The sequence below is a fragment of the Papio anubis genome, chromosome 7 (genome assembly GCF_008728515.1).
Source record: "Papio anubis isolate 15944 chromosome 7, Panubis1.0, whole genome shotgun sequence".
NCBI lineage: Eukaryota > Metazoa > Chordata > Mammalia > Primates > Cercopithecidae > Papio > Papio anubis.
This window is the reverse complement of record NC_044982.1, coordinates 85,590,430-85,607,730: the sequence shown is the minus strand read 5'-3', so window position 1 is coordinate 85,607,730 and position 17,301 is coordinate 85,590,430. Positions and strand designations below refer to the sequence as shown.

General features: G+C 44.0%; 1 pseudogene; it reads right to left on the bottom strand.

The window, feature by feature from the left end:
- Positions 1 to 8,286: 8,286 nt before the first annotated feature.
- On the bottom strand, positions 8,287 to 13,830 carry LOC110743644 (annotated as a pseudogene).
- Between the last annotated feature and the right edge of the window lie 3,471 nt (positions 13,831 to 17,301).

Sequence of the window (17,301 nt, the reverse complement as noted above, 5' to 3'; positions counted from 1 at the left end):
TTTCTATCAAAACAACTTGACCTCACAATTCTGGGGTGACCCTCATGTGTGCATGCAGTGGCAACTGCCACTTTAATACTTCTGGAAGCCCTCAAAATCATAGACTATGCTCCCCTTACTCTCTACAGTTCCCATAACTTTCAAAATCTATTCTCCTCCTCACACTTGACATATATACTTTCTGCACCCTGGCTCCTTCAACGGTACTCACTATTTGTTGAATCTCCCACAATTACCATTGTTCCTGGTCCAGACTTCAATCCAACCTCTCATCTTATTCCCGATACTACATCTGAACCCCATGACTGTATCCCTCTAATCCACATGGCATTCTCCCCTTTTCACCATATTTCCCTCTTTCCTGTTCCTCACCCAGACCACACTTGGTTTACTGATGGTAGTTCTTCCAGGCCCAATTGCCAATCACCGGCAAAGGCAGGCTATGCTATAGTGTCTTCCACATCTATCACTGAGGCTATGGGCCTGCCCCCTTCTGCTACCTCTCAACAAGCTGAACTCATTGCCTTAACTCGAGCCCTCATTCTTGCAATGGAACTATGTGTCAATATCTATAACGATTCCAAGTATGCCTTCCACATCCTTCAACACCATGCTGTTATATGGGCAGAAAGAGGTTTCCTCACTACATAAGGGTTCTCCATCATTAATACCTCCCTAATAAAAACTCTTCTTAAAGCTGCTCTACTTCCAAGAAAACTGAGGCCATTCACTGCAAAGGCCATCAAAGGGCATCAGATCCCATCGCTCAGGGCAATGCTTATGCTAATAAGGTATCTAAACAAGCATCTAGCGTTTCAACTTCTGTCCATCATGGCCAGTTTTTCTCCTTCTCATCTTTACACTTTACATTTCCAGTTTTGCCTTACTCAAGGTCTCTTCTTCCCTGTGGCTCCTCCACCTACATGTGTGTACTTGTTAATTAGACAGGCACATGTACACTAGTTTTCCTTACCCCCAAAAATCAATTTGCAAATGGGACCCAACAGCTTCCTGTTCCCCTCATGACACCAACACTTCACTACTATTTTGTTTTGTTTTTCTTATTATTAATACAAGAAGACAGGAATATGCCTCGACTTACTCACTGTTGAAAAAGGAGGAATCTGCATATTTTTAAATGAAGAGTGTTGTTTTTACCTAAATCAATCTGGCCTAGTATATGACCACATAAAAAAACTCAAGGATAGAGTCCCAAAACTCGCCAACCAAGCAAATAATTATGCCAAACCCCCTTAGGCACTCTCTAATTGGATGTCCTAAGTCCTCTCAATTCTTAGTCCTTTAATACCTGTTTTTCTCCTTCTCTTAGTCGGACCTTGTGTCTTCCATTTAGTTTCTCAATTCATACAAAACTGCATTCAGGCCATCACCAATCATTCTATATGACAAATGCTCCTTCTAACAACCCCACAATATCACCCTTTACCCCCAAATATTTCTTAAGTTTAATCTCTCCCACTCTAGGTTCCCACGCCACTCCTAATCCCTCTTGAAGTAGCCCTGAGAAACGTTGCCCATTATCTCTCCATACCACCCCCAAAAATTTTCACTGCTCCAACACTTCACCACTGTTTTGTTTTTCTTATTAATATAAGAAGACAGGAAATGTCAGACCTCTGAGCCCAACCCTGCATGTATACATCCAGATGGCCTGAAGCAACTGAAGAACCACAAAAGAAGTGAAAATAGTCAGTTCCCGCCTTAACTGATGACATTCCACCATTGTGATTTGTTCCTGCCCCACTTTAACAGATCAGTTAACCTTGTGACATTCCTTCTCCTAGAGAATGAGTCTCAGAACCTCCCCACTGAGCACCTTGTAACCCCTGCCCTTGCCCGCAAGAGAATAACCCACTTTGATTGTAATTTTCCACTACCTACCCAAATCTTATAAAACTGCCCCACCCCATTTCCCTTTGCTGATTCCTTTTTCAGACAGTCCACCTGCACCCAGGTGATTAAAAAGATTTATTGCTCACGCAAAGCCTGTTTGGTGGTCTCTTCACACCATACGCATGTGACAGGAACAAAGATACATGAAGATGCTAAGTGCTTAAGAAGGGAAGTGTGAGTGTGTGTGTGTGTGTGCATGTGTAAGGACAAAACTGAAAACATTTGAATTACAGCAGATACCGAAATAAATCTTACCTGAACTTCTTTTGCCTGAATAAAGCAGAACCTCCCAGAAATGCCCCTACCATTATCTTCCTCCAGAGGAGTCCTCATGTAATGGTAATAGGTCTTTTGCCTGATGTGCACAGCGTGTCAATATGCCAAGACACTGGGTTGCAGCAGAGGGAGAGGTTTCATTGCAGGGCTGCCAAACCAAAAGATGGAAGGAAACCTCAAATCCATTTCCTCAAAGAGTTTGAGGCTGGAGTTTTTAAGGGTTTTGGAGTAGGTGGAAGTGAGAGATCACTAATTGGCTGAAGAATGCAGAGTGAAGTCATAGTACAGAGAGATTAAAAAACAGTATTCTCATGCTGATCAGTTCATCTGCGGGGCTCTTTAAAGTGAGTGGTGTCAGCTGTTCTGCTGGAATTCAGGATCTGCATAAACAATTCCTAAACAAAAGCTTTATGATTCTAATGTCAAAGATCTTATCAATGGGAACAATGAGAATGCAAATGATCAGTATCTCATGTTCCTGACTTCTGGTTACAAGGAAGTGGATCGAAGAGTAGCCTGATTAATGCTTACTTATAATTATATCTCTGTCCAGGATTCTTGTTAACCGTGTGAAGATGGTTTCACCCAGACAGGAGATATTCCAAGAAAATTGTGTGAAACTTCATCCAAAGCTTCTATTTATCTTTCCCAAGAGTCATTTGTTTTCCTATAGAAGCCATTTCTCCCTCCTTCTTTTCCCCTATGAGTTGATAAATAAACTTTTATCTCTAGCTCTTCATCAAGCCTCTTCATCTTAATGCTTCCACAAGTTATGAATACATTTATTTTCTTTCCCCCTGCTATCCTGTCTATAGTTAATTCACAGGCTCCCATCCACTGAACCAAAGTTGGTAGAGGGCAAGTTTTCCCTCCTAATAGCATGTCTGTGTATATTTACAGTGAGAGAGAACGATGAGAAGAGAATTCTGTCCTTGTCACCATCCAGATAGTCATGGGAGTTGGGACCTGTGGTTAATATAAAATAAATTTGAACTTAGTTCCTGGTTCCTGCCACAGAGCTCCTAAAACCCTTGAAATTTCCTGAGTGATAGTGTAACCAAACTAAGGATCAGCCAATCACTGCTCACTGCTCAAAAGCAAGACTTGTGAGACAAGAGTTGGTGGAAGGAAAAGCAGGCTTATGCAAGAGCCAGAAACCTGAGGAGATGGTGGACTAGCGCCTCAAAGACTATTTCAAATTTTTAGGCTAGCTAAAGGGATTTTAAGAAGTAGGAGGCATGGAAGCTATGAGCAGGAGTGGTGCAGGGTGCAGGTTTGCATGCCTTATTCTGATGGCTATCTTCAGTAATGGATCACCTGGAGGTCTGGCTGGCATCACCATGACTGCAACTAGCTTATGGATTAACCCCTGTCAGTGATTTTTCTGAGAATGTAGGATTCCACAATCTCAAATTCATGCCTGGTTTATTTCAAGATTATCCCATGGGTTTCTTAAGCAAGGATATGGCTAGATATTAAATAAAGCAAAGGGTGAGGCTATTCATTCTTGAAGCAGGCTGATTATTCCAATTACAAACTCCCCATTGCCAATTCCTGTTTCATTTCTATGGGAGATCAGGTGTCAGTTTCTTTCTAGCTACTTCCTGCTGAATGGGGGCATCACTAGGGAGCTGAATAATGGAATTTATTTACCAGGGGTTGGAAGTATTCACGCATTCCTCGACTTATGGAAGTGATTTTTTTTTTACAGCATCATTGACCTGGGAGTTAGGGGCCTTTCCATTCAGGGGAAATGCAATCTTGCAATATCACACATATGGTGCAACAAGAGTATAACCCATAGCAGAGAAGTATACCTATTCCTATAATCATAGCTGGAATTACCAGCAGTTTTTTCCACCAAGTAGGTCCTGATCCAAACCATGAAGATAACCACTGTTTTAGGGACATCGTGGGGTCAGACATAGTATTGATTTGTCTGTGCATGTCTTGAAGGGCTGACTAGATGTTTTGCAAATTATCTAGGATATACACAAAATGTTTAGTTTCAATTATGATTCAAGGTCCCTCCCAGCAGCTGTGAGTACATCAAGGGCCATGTGGTTTTGCAAGACTACTTTTCTCATCGTAGTCATTTCAGAGGTTACTAATAAGATGCCCTTAAATGTGTCTTTCAGCACTTGCTATAATTTGTCAGTGCCTCAATATGCCAGATGATGCTTTCTAAGCCTGCTTGGAGGAAAAAAAGGGACAGAAGATCGTCTTACCAAGGGAAAACACATTTGGAAAGTGTTCAGGCTGCCTGGTGATTTTTGTTTATCAGTCCTGGACCCATGGTAGTCCTAATGTGCACTGCCCTATCCATCCATCGGGTAGACATGGCTAAAGATGAGTTTCACGTAACTATTGAGTTCTGCTGGGGACCAGCCACCAAATTTTGGGTCTGTGTCCAGTCAGTGGTAAACAAGTGTGTCTAATATACCACTAAAGAATGTTCATATTGATGTAGAGGCATCCAATCCACATTATTAGTAACATTTGGCCAATGATCCTAAGAGTGATTCCTTTATTCCCAACATAAAGGGGCAATTTGGGTTAAGTGACTAATCGTGGAGATCATCCAGAGGTAATTGTCCCAAATTTGACAAAAACTCACCTACCGTGTAATGGTTATTAGTAGCCAAAATCTTAGGGGCCATCTAGGGAAACTCCTTTAAGAGAGGGATTGCATACACAGAGGCCCTTTGGATAGTTCGGTTATAACAAAGGGTTTTCCAGGATCTGGGTTCTGAGGTGTTATATTAATGCCAGGCCATTTTAAAAAAATAATACCTTAAGGTACCAAGGTCCTGATTTTCCCATGAACAATTTTTCATATAGGTTTGTAAATGTATCTCATCAGTTCCCTGCAGGGGTGATACTCACTAAAGTAGCCCAGAAGTCCTAGAGATAGGTAGCAATCCACATACCCAGCAAGCATCTTAGTGTAGACTATCTGCATAATGTTGTACCCACTGTAGAAATAGACTAGTTTTAGCAGATGTCAAAAAAGTTTACTCATTATGATAAGGGCTAACAGAAACTTCATCTTATAGTACAAAAAGATTTTTCTTAAGCAGTAGCTTCAGTTCTCCAGTTGGCTCACAAGTCCAACCAGGTTGATTGTCTGCCGTGTCAGGTTGGGGAGGGGTGATTTTTACCCAAGTGTGATGTATGCATGGGTTTGACTCCAGCCAGCTTAACAGATGAATGAGTCGTTAAATAAATAGTCGTCTCTACTAAAAATACAAAAATTACACAGGCGCGGTGGTACACACCTGTAATCCCAGCTACTGGGGAGGCTGAGGCAGGAGAATTGCTTGAACCCGGGAGGTGGAGGTTACAGTGAGTGAAGATCGCATCACTGCAGTCCAGCCTGGGCGACAGAGCAAGATTCTGTCTCAAAACAAACAAACAAACAAACAAAAATTTTTAGCTTTAGTTTGGTAGGGTTTTCCCCTGGGACTATGGCCCACGACTCTGGAGCGGGGAGCGCTTTCTTGACTTGGGTGTGATAGGTCCATCCTTTTTCTGCTGTCTGGACTGCGGTTTCAGTTGTTAGGAGCACTAGGTAAGGTCCTTCCCAGGCCAGTTCAAGCTTTTCCTCCTTCCAGTTTTTGATGAGGACATGATCCCCAGGCTAATGTTGATGTACTGGGAACTCCAGGGATGGTGCCTGTGCTAAAAGACCTTTAGTTCTAAGGGAAGAGAAAGTGGAAGATAAACCAAGTACATAATGTCTGAGAAACCGATCTTTTGTTTCGAACGTGGAAATGTCAGCAGGAGTGTAAATAGGGCAACCCATAGAGCATCTCATATGGGGATAGGCCAACATCTTTTTGAGGGGTGGTTCAGATTCCTAACAAGGCAATGGGAAGGCATTTAGTCCACGGCAACTGAGTCTCTAAGACTAATTTGGTTAAGTGACTCTTCAGAGTTTGATTTATTCTTTCTACTCTTCCTGATGAAGGTGACTGCCAAGGAGTATGGTATTCCCACATTATGTCTAGTGCTTGGGCTAATTTCTTAACGATATGTGCAGTGAAATGGGTTCCATTATTTGAATTAATATTTTCAATTTATTTACCCAGATCCATTGGAGGAACCACTCTCTATGGCAGCTATAGTCTTATGAAATCTATTTCTGAAGTAATAAGACTTGAAAACAAAATTACTCCTTGATCCACGGGCTGCAGAACTGCAGAATGGATGTGTGTGAGCAGGCATGGAAACTATGGAAACTAGTATCTTTGAACATCTCCATCAGAGGCCTTAGGTAGCCAGGTACATTGCCAATCAGCAGTAGTATTTTGAAAGGAATCGTTTTTTTCTGAGCAGGTCTCAATAATGAACTTAAAATATTCAGTAAACCATGATGTAAACAGATGTGCTATCATTGGGGCTTTGTTGTTCCATTTATAGACAGGCAAAGTGGATTCAGCATAATTCCTAAGTGCCCTAGGATTTTCAAATGATACATGAGCACTGGCTTCAACCTGAAGTCTCCAATGGCAGTTGTCCCCTAACAAGAGAGTTGGCCTGTCCTCTGAAGCTCTGAAGCCAGGCACTGACTCCTCCTCTTTATCTATGGGAGTCCCAGATGGCACCTTCTTCCAGTATAAAGCTGTCTCATCTACACTGAAAATCTGTTGTTTAGTGTGGCCACCTTCATCAATGATCTTATCTAGAGCTTCTGGAGAACTTGCTGCAGTTTCTGCTGAGCACTTGCTGCTTCATCCTTCACTTTTATGTTATGGAGATGACTTCTTTCCTTAAACCTCATGAAGCAACTTGTGTTGGCTTACAACTTTTCTTCTGTAGCTTCCTCACTTCTCTCAGCTTTCACAGAATTAAAAGGCCTTATCTGGATTTGGCTTTGGCGTAAGGGAATGTTGTGGATGGTTTGGTCTATCCAAACAACTGAAATTTTCTCCTTATCAACAACAATAAGGCTGTTCCACTTTCTCATCACTCGTGTGTTCACTAGAGCGGAACTTTTAATCTCCTTCAAGAACTTTTCCTTTGCATTTGCCACTTGACTAACTGGCTCAAGAGCCTATGGCCTATCCTGGCTTTTGACATGCCTTCCTCACTAAGCTTGATCATTTCTAGATTTTTAAAGTAAGAGACATGTGACTCTTCCTTTCACTTGAACATGTAGAGGTCATTGTAGGGTAACTAAATGGCTCAGGGAATAGGGAGGCCTAAAGACAGGAAGATGGGGAAGGCTCTAGTCAGTGGAGCAGTCAGAACACACACATTTATCAATCGAGTTTGCCGTCTTCAGTTTGCGGCACCCCAAAATAATTATAATAGTAACATCAAAGATCACTGATCACAAATCACTGTCAGATATAGTCATGGAAAAAGTTTGAAATAGTCTAACAATTACCAACATGTGACACACAGAAGCACCAAATGCTGTTGAAAAAATGGCGCTGACAGATTTGCTTGATGCAGGGTTGCCATAAGCCTTCGACTTGTAAAAAACAGAGTATCTGCCAAGTGCAATAAAGGGAAGCGCAACAAAACGAGGTGTACCTGCACAACCAATGCCCAACTGTGCTTACCGCACGAAGGAAAATGTTTCAAAGGTATCATAACTTTTTAGTCTGGAAATCTGAATGATATTTTACTTTTTCCCCATGTATTCATGGGGAGCTTAGACAACTGAAAAAGTAAAGTTGTGGCCGGGCGCGGTGGCTCACGCCTGTAATCCCAGCACGTTGGGAGGCCGAGGCGGGCAGATCACGAGGTCAGGAGATCCAGACCATCCTGGCTAACGTGGTGAAACCCTGTCTCTACTAAAAATACAAAAACTTAGCCGGGCATGGTGGTGGGCGCCTGTAGCCCCAGTTACTCTGGAGGCTGAGGCAGGAGAATGGCGTGAACTCGGGAGGCGGAGCTTGCAATGAGCCGAGATCATGCCACTGCACTCCAGCCTGGGTGACAGAGCAAGACTCCATCTCAAAAAAAAAAAAAAGTTAAGTTGTATTTGAATGCATGTGGGCTACAACTAAAAAGAAACGTGAAATAACACAGTTATATAACAGTGGACAGATTTATGGATCTAACTCTGTGTCATATTTAGATTTTCTAGTAAATGGGTATAGGAACAGAAGGAGAGACAGAGTTAGATAAAAGGTGTAGGCTTTGCTGCTTCGAGGCCTTGGTGCTGATTAGAGGTGTGATTGCATTCATGGTAGTAGGGATGAATGTCACGAACTGCTGCATGTTCTGCCGGTGAGCTTCACTGCAATACTGTGCTAACCAGTGAGAGTAAGCTTGCAGCGCAGCCAGGGACTGAGCACGCACATCAATGAGGTTGATTTCAATACTGATGGTACAGCAGTTTCAATGTTGTACAATTTTTTGTGTGTGTGTTGTTTTTTTTTTGAGATGGAGTCTCGCTCTCTTGCCCAGGCTGGAGTGCAGTGGCACGTTCTTGGCTCACTGCAACCTCTGCCTCCCGGGTTGAAGTGATTCTCCTGCCTCAGCCTCCTGAGTAGCTGGTACTACAGGCTTGTGCCACCGCGCACAGCTAATGTTTTGTATTTTTAGTAGAGACGGGGTTTCACCATGTTAGCCAGGATGGTCTCGGTCCCCTGACCTTGTGATCCACCTGCCTTGGCCTCCCAAAGTGCTGGGATTACAGGCGTGAGCCACTGCGCCCGGCTCAATGTTGTACAATTTTATCTGAGATCCATACAGAGTAACTTTGACCAATCTCTCCACGAATGTGAGGACATGATTGAACCGTGCAGCAAACACATCCCTGATAAAGTACTCTGCCAGGTCACCCACGGCCTGCAGTAGGGAGCTCAAGTCTCTCAGGGAGCAGTGCAGCCATCGGCAGTCTTTCTCCACGGTATTGTTCAACCCGTCTCCTGACCCTGAAGTAACTATAAATTACTGTAATCTCAAATAAACTTCAAATTATCCTGAAGAACTGGGAACGGTGTGGAGAAGGCGTGCATGGGCAGAAGCTCCATCACTTTGTCCACTACCTCCAAGCTCTGCTGTAAGCAGCGCTGTCACTCTGTCTGCTGATAGTCATCCAGAGTCTCGTCATCCAACTCCTCCAGCTGGACCTGGTTGTATCTGAACTGGATTTGATTCAACACCTCTGTAAGGAGGATCACCAGGGCGTTTTCATACCTGTTGAGAACTGCTTTCTTGTCTCCAAGACGACTTTTAATTTTATTTGTCAGATAGTCCAAAAAGAACGTCCAGACATCCAAACAAGAGAATTCACCTTCATGAGTAGGCTGATGAAATGTGTACTTGAACAAAAGTGTCAAAAACTCCACCACAGGGAACTGGGAGTAAGACTCGATTCTTCTTAGGTGAACACTCACAAAGAGCTGAAGAAAGTCGTTAAACTTCTCGATATAGCTCTCATCGAGCTCTTCTAGCCTGCTCTTCACCGTGTGGGCATTGTTATCCTTGGTGATTTTCTGCAGGAGGTAGAAAGTCTGCTGGAACATACACAGTAAATACTCCTCGAACTCCATAGGCACACAGTTCTTGGACATGAGTTCCTTGATGCAGGACATGGCCAGGACCCTCAGCCGGCTCCACTCCTGAACCCAGACACAGTTCTCGCTGCTGCCGTTAACTGACACCATGTTTCTGGCTCGGATGTCGTAGCTAAATCGCACAAAGTGGAAGATGATGGTAAGGAGGGATGGGGTGATGCTGGTAGACAGAGGAATCCAACTGAAGAGATGGGCCAGGCACTCCAAGGCCAGGGAACAGATATACTCACTCACCACATCAAGGATGGGAATTGGCTGATTCCACAGTTCGGCTGAACTAGGAGTCTGCAACAGGTTACTCAGCAAGTCTACTGAGGTTGGGGATGGTGGTGGAGTGGCAGCAGTAACACTCTTTGTCCCAGACAGTCTCCAAGATACCTGTCAGTAGCCCAAGCACTGTCTGCACCTGGTCCAGTAGCCACCTCTGCAACTCCTCCTTCCCAGCCACAGTGAGGTCCTCACGGGGACAAGCCAGCTCTTCTGGAGTTGTCTTCAACATGATCGGCCCAAGGGGGTTGTCACAGGGGACTGGTTCAACTGCAAAATGTTAGTAAAAAAGTCATGGTAGAGCATGGGCCAATCCTGACGTCCAATATCAACAATAACTTTGCAGAGCTTGTTCATGATAAAAGAAGGTAAGGTTTTATGGGGAGCCACAAGGAGTTTGGGCAGGCAGCTATGGATTTCCATCTCATCCTGAGATGGGACCCCAAGCCACATTTTATTGATCAGATTCTCAAAAACTGTTAAACTGTACATCATTACATAGTCATTCCTAGTGCTGGAGAGAAAGTACTGGCAGAATCTCCAGGCTCCTATTTGTTAGGCAAAGTTATTAAGAAGTTCCTCTATCTCATGTTTTCTTTCATCGGTTGTACAGTTGTGAAAAACTCCTGTCAGCAGACTTCCAATGCCCTGAGAGAGGCCTCTTCAGGTGCCATGCTGGCCGGGGAGGGGGCGGCTCAGATGAGCTGGTTCTTGGGCTTTGGACACGTCCCACTCACACAGTTCAGGTCATGGTCCCGGCAGACTAGGGAAGTCCCCTACCCATGCAAAGACAACCCCTTCCCCACTGGGCCCCTAGGGGAACCTCTAAAAAGGGCAGGGCCGCCTGGGTCGCCTCGTGGGGGCCCCCCGAGACGATTCATCCAGACCCACCAGCCCCTTCCCAAGGAAACTGAAAAAGTAGGAAATGGGGCTCGCATGCCGGCGAGGAGGGCAGCGGCTCGGGATCCCCGCCCGGGCCTGACGCCCACGGGGGAAGCTGCGGCCCAGGCAGGGGCTGCCCGGGCCTCCGCGGGCAGAGGTGGCAGCGGACTCGGCCCCGAGGCTGAAGGGGCGGAGGCTGATGGAGCCTTGGCTGCTGCCGGGGCAGCCAGCTCAGAGGAGAAGCCCGGGGGCCCGCGCTGTCCTAGCCTCCTCAGCCCACACGGTGGCTGCAGCCGCCCCGCAGAGCATCCCTGTGCGCGCCCGCCCTGGAGCCGCTCGCTCGTACTGCGCGGCAGCCCCCGACCACGGCATCTTTTAAATCTGCTACTGTAAACCACTGGTGGCTGTATGGGATCCTACTGATAATAGTATTAGGATTGGGAACAACAGGGTGTGTAGTTTGGACTATCTGGTTAATAGCTCTAACGTCTTGCACTAACCAGTATGACCCATCTGCCTTCTTTACAGGCAGTATTGGAGTGTAATAGGGAGACATACAAGGTTCAAGAAGCTCATCATGGAGAAGACCTTCAATTAGAGGTTTTAAATTTGCCCTGGCTTTTAAAGGAATGGGGTATCGCTTTCTCTTTACTACTTTCCCAGGGGTTTTTAATTTAACATGAATCAGAGGAATCTGTAACTTTCAATTTCCGTCTTTTGACCGTACCTCGGGATGAATGTGTTCTTTGTCTGTGGTGGTGAGCAAGTTTAGGGAGGGGAGGAATTTTCCATGATTGATTTGGAGGCCTACGCCTAATTTTAGCATTACATCTCTTCCTAATAGATTTGTCCCTGTTTCCAGAATTAACAAAAATTTGATACTAGCTTATTGTTTTTTATATGTCACTTCTGTCTCCTCTAAGATTTTTTTTTTTCTCTCTCTACCTTTGAGTCTCCTGGCTTTACTCTTTTGTACCCTTTATATTGCCTGGAGAGTGGGGGTCTAGGTTCTTTATAGGTTCTGGCCCCTTGAGTACTTTGTTGTATGGCGGACAGCAGAGTTTCCACCTTCTGCTTTTGTTTTTCTTCATCTCTTCTTACACATACTTTTTGGGCTTCTCTCAGAAGCTCTTCTATAGGTCTATCTTTCCAGTTCTCTATGTTTTGTAATTTCTTGTTAATATCTGGCCAACTCTTAGTGACAAAATGAAGTTCTAAACATTCCCTGCCCAAGAGGGTCTTCTGATTCTAGGCCAGCATATTTTCTCATTTGGTCTTTAAGCCTTTCTAAAAATTCTATTGGTCCCTCATCTTTTCCCTGTTTTCTATTAAAGGTCTTGGTAAGATTTTGGGTGCAGGGCACCAGTTCTCGAATTCCTTTTATTACCATCTCCCTGAGGTCTTTCATGTTTCCTCGATGGGCCGTATTGTTGTTATCCCATTAAGGATCCTGGGCTGGGAATTTTGTTCAGCCGCTGGGACATTCTGACCAGGAGGGTGTTCATGTTCCCAAACGGTCATAGCAGCCCTGCATATCATGCTCCTTTTTTCTCCTGAGAATAAGATGCCTAAGATAGACATTAACTCAGCCCAAGTATATAACTGGGGTCCTAAAACTGATCAATTTGATCTGCCACTTCATAAGGATCATCTAAGAGTGGTTTAAGCTCCTTTTTTAGGTTAAGGGAAGAGTCTGGGGTGGCAGCTCGTTGGGGGAGAGGAAGGTACTTTAGTCCAAATAAAACAGCAGTATTTTATCATTTGCTGCTTTTTCTTGTGTTGGGTCCTTCCATTACCCTTCCACTATTCTAACATTAGGCCTAGGGGACTACCACAGGGCATATTATCATGATGATGATCTTTCCTATCTTTTGTCTTACCTGCTATATTTACTATCCTGGAGAAAGTGTTTTTCGCTGAATCTGCAGGGCTCAGTCTCTCTTACTAGAGATTTCTTGCACCCCAGCGAGTCTGCGGGGCTCAATCTCTCCTACTAGAGCAGGTCGGTATAAACCCCATGATGGGCAAGCCGCCTTTAAGCTGTATGAGGTGAACGCAGAACCAGATCTGGACTCTGCACTCGCTCTACACTCAGTTGTGTGTCTCAGTCACACACTTTCAACCTTCAGGATGTCCTGACCACCAAGGAAATACTTCACTGCCCCCACAGCTTTTCTTATCTTGGTCTGTGCACAGAGTTACCTGGTTGCCGTGGTATTTATTTGTAGGCCTTTTCTTTCTGCTTTGCTGAGAGTCCGGATTTATTCGTCACACAGGGTAGGTCGATTCCTTACCCCGAGGCCGCAGCAATGAGGGAGCGGGACGCATCTCCTCACGAGAGGTGATCAGAGACTTTTCCCCAGAGAAGCAGAGAAGAATGGGATCCTGGGAAGGCCCCCAAATTTGTTGGAAGTAAATGCTCGGTGCCGCAGGGTGAAAATAGCACTCAGGCAAAAGTTTTCACAGCAAGCCAATTTACTTCTATAGAAGGGTGCATCTCACGGATGGAGCAAAGGTGAGAGCACACCAGACAAGGGAGGGGAAGAGGGTCTTACTCCTAACACAGCTAGTCCCTACTGCTGTGTCTTTCCCCTGTTGGCTAGGGTTGGACCACACAGTCCAAGCTAATTCCAATTGGCTATTTTAAAGAGGGTACCAGCTGGAGTGGTGGGGTGAGTAGTTCTGGAGGGAAGGACAGTTACAGAACAGGTGACTAAGGATACCTAAGGACAGAACAGGTGATAGAGGCTAGGAAGGGGTTGGTTACTGAAACTAGGGGCAAGGAGGTGTAAAGAACAAGGAAGTTAAGCTTGTTCTTTAAAATGGAGAACAAAGAACAGGGAAGCTGAACATACTGATATATTGGTTCTTTGAAGAGGAACTCAGAGCTCATTGTACTTAACAATTGTTCTCCCTCTTGAATTTTAAAGGAAGTCGTTAACAGGCTAAACTTTGTTTTGAGACAGAGTCTTGCTGTGTCCCCCAGGCTGGAGTACAGTGGCGCGATCTCGGCTCACTGCAAGCTTCGCCTCCCGGGTTCACACCATTCTCCTGCTTCAGCCTCTGCGTAGCTGGGACTACAGGCGCCCACTACCGCGCCTGGCTAATTTTTTGTATTTTTAGTAGAGACGGGGTTTCACTGTGGTCTCGATCTCCTGACCTTGTGATCCACCTGCCTCGGCCTCCCAAAGTGCTGGGATTACAGGCATGAGCCACCGCGCCCGGCCAACAGGCTAAACTTTGAAGAGGAATTTACTGTCTCCTACAAAACTCAGGTTTAGCTGCTCACCTCTTGAAAGCAAAACTCAAGAGACAAGGGCTGGTGGAAGGAAAAGCAGGTTTATTCAAGAGATGGCAACCTGAGGAGATGGTGGACTAGTGCCTCAAAGACTATGTCAAATTTTTAAGGTAGCCAAAGGGATTTTAAAGGAAAAGGAGGCATGGAAACTATGAGCAGGAGTGGTGCAGGACGCAGGACTGCGTGTCTCATTCTGATGACTATCTTCAGTAATGAACCACCTGGAGGTCTGGCTGGCATCACCATGAATGCAACCAGGTTATGGATTAACTAACTACTCAGTGGTTTTTCTGAGAAGGGAGGATTCTACAATCTCAATTTAATACTTGGTTTATTTCAAGATTGCCCCCTGGATCTCTTAAGCAAGTATATGGTTAAATATTGAACAAAGCAAAGGGTGAGGCTATTCATCTTTGAAGCAGGCTATTTCAGCTTAAGTAGGAGTGTCTTGTTTTTCATAATGAGCCCCTTTGGATCATGCCTGAGATTATGCTAATGAGGTAACTTAAGGTGGGGCCCCTACATGACCTCAGGATAGGGCTGGCACCAGAAAGACCAGGGATTAGAAGGTTAAAACTTTCAACCAACCCACTGACATTCAGAAAGGGGGCAGGGACTGGAGATCAAGCTCCATAAAAACTCTTGGACATACAATCTGAGGAGTTTCCAGATTGCTGAATACATGGAGGTATTCAGCAATGGGATGAATGGCATGCCCAGAGGCCATAGAAGCTCCACACCTTTCCCCTCCCATACCTAGCTGTATGCACCTCTTCCATCTGGCTGTTCGTGAGTTGTGCTTATGATAATAAACTGATAAATATAAATAAAGTGATTTGCTGAGTTCTATGAGCCATTGTAGCAAATTATCAAATCTAAGGAAGGAGTGGTTGGAACCCCCAATTTATAGCTGGTTGGTCAGAAGTACTGGAGGCCCAGACTTGCCAGTGGCATCTAAAGTAGGAGGCATCTTATGGGACTCAGCTCTTAACCTGTGAGATCAGATACGTATGTGTTTAATACACCTGACCCAATCAGGTGAGCTTTGCTGTTCCCTATTGTTCTATCATGATCATTTTTGGTATTCTGTCAATATCTAACTTACAGAGAAGGTCAGTGGTCATGTCCTTTCCTTAAGTTCCTCCAAATTGCTTGACCTCCTGAGAGCAAGAGTGAGAAACGGAGCAAGGGAGAGAGATTGAGAATGAGAGAGAAAGAGAGAGAGAGAGAGAAAGACAGGGAGACAATATTAGATCTGGCCTTGGGAGTTAGAGAATTATGAGGGTATAAGTGCATTTCTGCCTGAATGCAGCTTTACTGGTACTTTAGAAATTCACCCAAAGCCTAACAAAAACAAACTAGTGTGTTGTCTTTTTTTTCTTTGAAATATTTATATTCCATTTCTGGTTAACATAGATAAGACAAAGTTGAATTATAACATCATTAATAGTAAAAGAAAACATTTAATACATCTATCAAGATAATCACAATGGGGTTACTTAGGATAAGAGCTGCAAAAACAGCTCAGTAGTTTAAAAGCAAAATATTTTATTTTCCTCTCACTTGAGAGCTCCTCTCTAAGCAGTGCAAGTTATTTAGGAATCGGACTTCTTTCATTGTGTTACTCTGCCATCCCCTAGGAGAAAGGTGTTCACCTTTTCTGTGTCATGCACCCCTTCAGCATTCTGATGAAGCCAAACAGTTGAGAACAATAACAATTGAGAAAAAGAGAACAGTAATACTTGTTCTCTGAAAAATATCATTAAATGCAAAACAAAAACAAAAACAAAAACATGGGATTTCAAAGGAAATCAAATATCAAACATTTAAAGTGTATGATATAGTATTGTATGTGTTTATTAATGCATTAAGTACTAAGACTTAAATTCAAGTCTAATTACTACTATAATTTTGAGGCAGTGATCAATGTGAAATAATATTTTGAGATATTGGCAACAAATATAAATGGATATAAAAAGTCTATGATTTCTATTTTTTTCTACTTTCATTAGTAAAGGAATTGCTACGTTTCAATATGGGTGAATGAAAAGATGTAATTTTCTGCACTGCACCACTGCATGGATCCTATGAATTCTACCCATAGAGCCTTTCAAATCTCATGGATTACGGGTTAAAACACCCGTAGACATGTTCATCCTCTGCACAAAGAAATCTGAGTCACTATTATGGTTTTGTGAAACAGTAGCACACCTAAATTTAAGAATTGAATAGCTGTTAACAAAATAAAATGCCAAGGAATTAATAGAAAGCAGTTCAAATAAAAAACAATGTTTAAAGAACAAATATGATTAACAAGTAATTTGAAATTTCTCAAAGAGAAAGATCTCCTTAATAATGCAAATCAGAAGTCATTATCCAAGGAACTCCTGTTGTAGAAACTGGTGAACCCAGCTCTAGGAAGTGAGGCCAGTGAAATACGTTTCAGAGGAAATGCCGACTAACCTATCTTTCTGGGCTGCATTGGTAGTGGCTAATTTCTGCAAATATAATAGAAGACTACTGCATACTGTTCCCCTCAGCGTAGTTTAGCTTAATTCCTAATTGGTTTTATATCCAAAAGGCTTTAGGACTTTGGGTTTAGCTCATAGGTGAGTTTATGGATGTATCTGAGTCCACAATGAAACTTTCCACATTAGTAGAATATGGGGTTGGGTGCAGTGAGCTCACTCCTGTAATCCCAACACTTTGCGAGTCTGAGGTGGTGGAGTGGGTGCTTGAGAGCTCAGGAGTTCAGATGAACCTGGAGCAAGCGGGCATGATGGCTCAAGCCTGTAATCCCAGCACTTTGGGAGGCAGAGGCCGGGCAGATCACAAGGTCAGGAGATCAGAGACCATCCTGGCTAACCCACGTGAAACCCCATCTCTACTAAAAATACAAAAACTAGCGGGCAGTGGCAGGCGCCTGCAGTCCCAGCTACTCGGGAGGCTGAGGCAGGAGAATGAAAAATGGAAAACCCTGGGGCCGAGGAGCTGCAGTGAGCGAGATGCAGCCCTGCACTCCAGCCTGGGTGACAGCCGAGACTCAGTCTCAAAAAAAAAAAAAAGGACCTGGGCAAAACCTCATCTCTACAAAAATTAAAATATTAGGTATGATGTAGGCGCCTG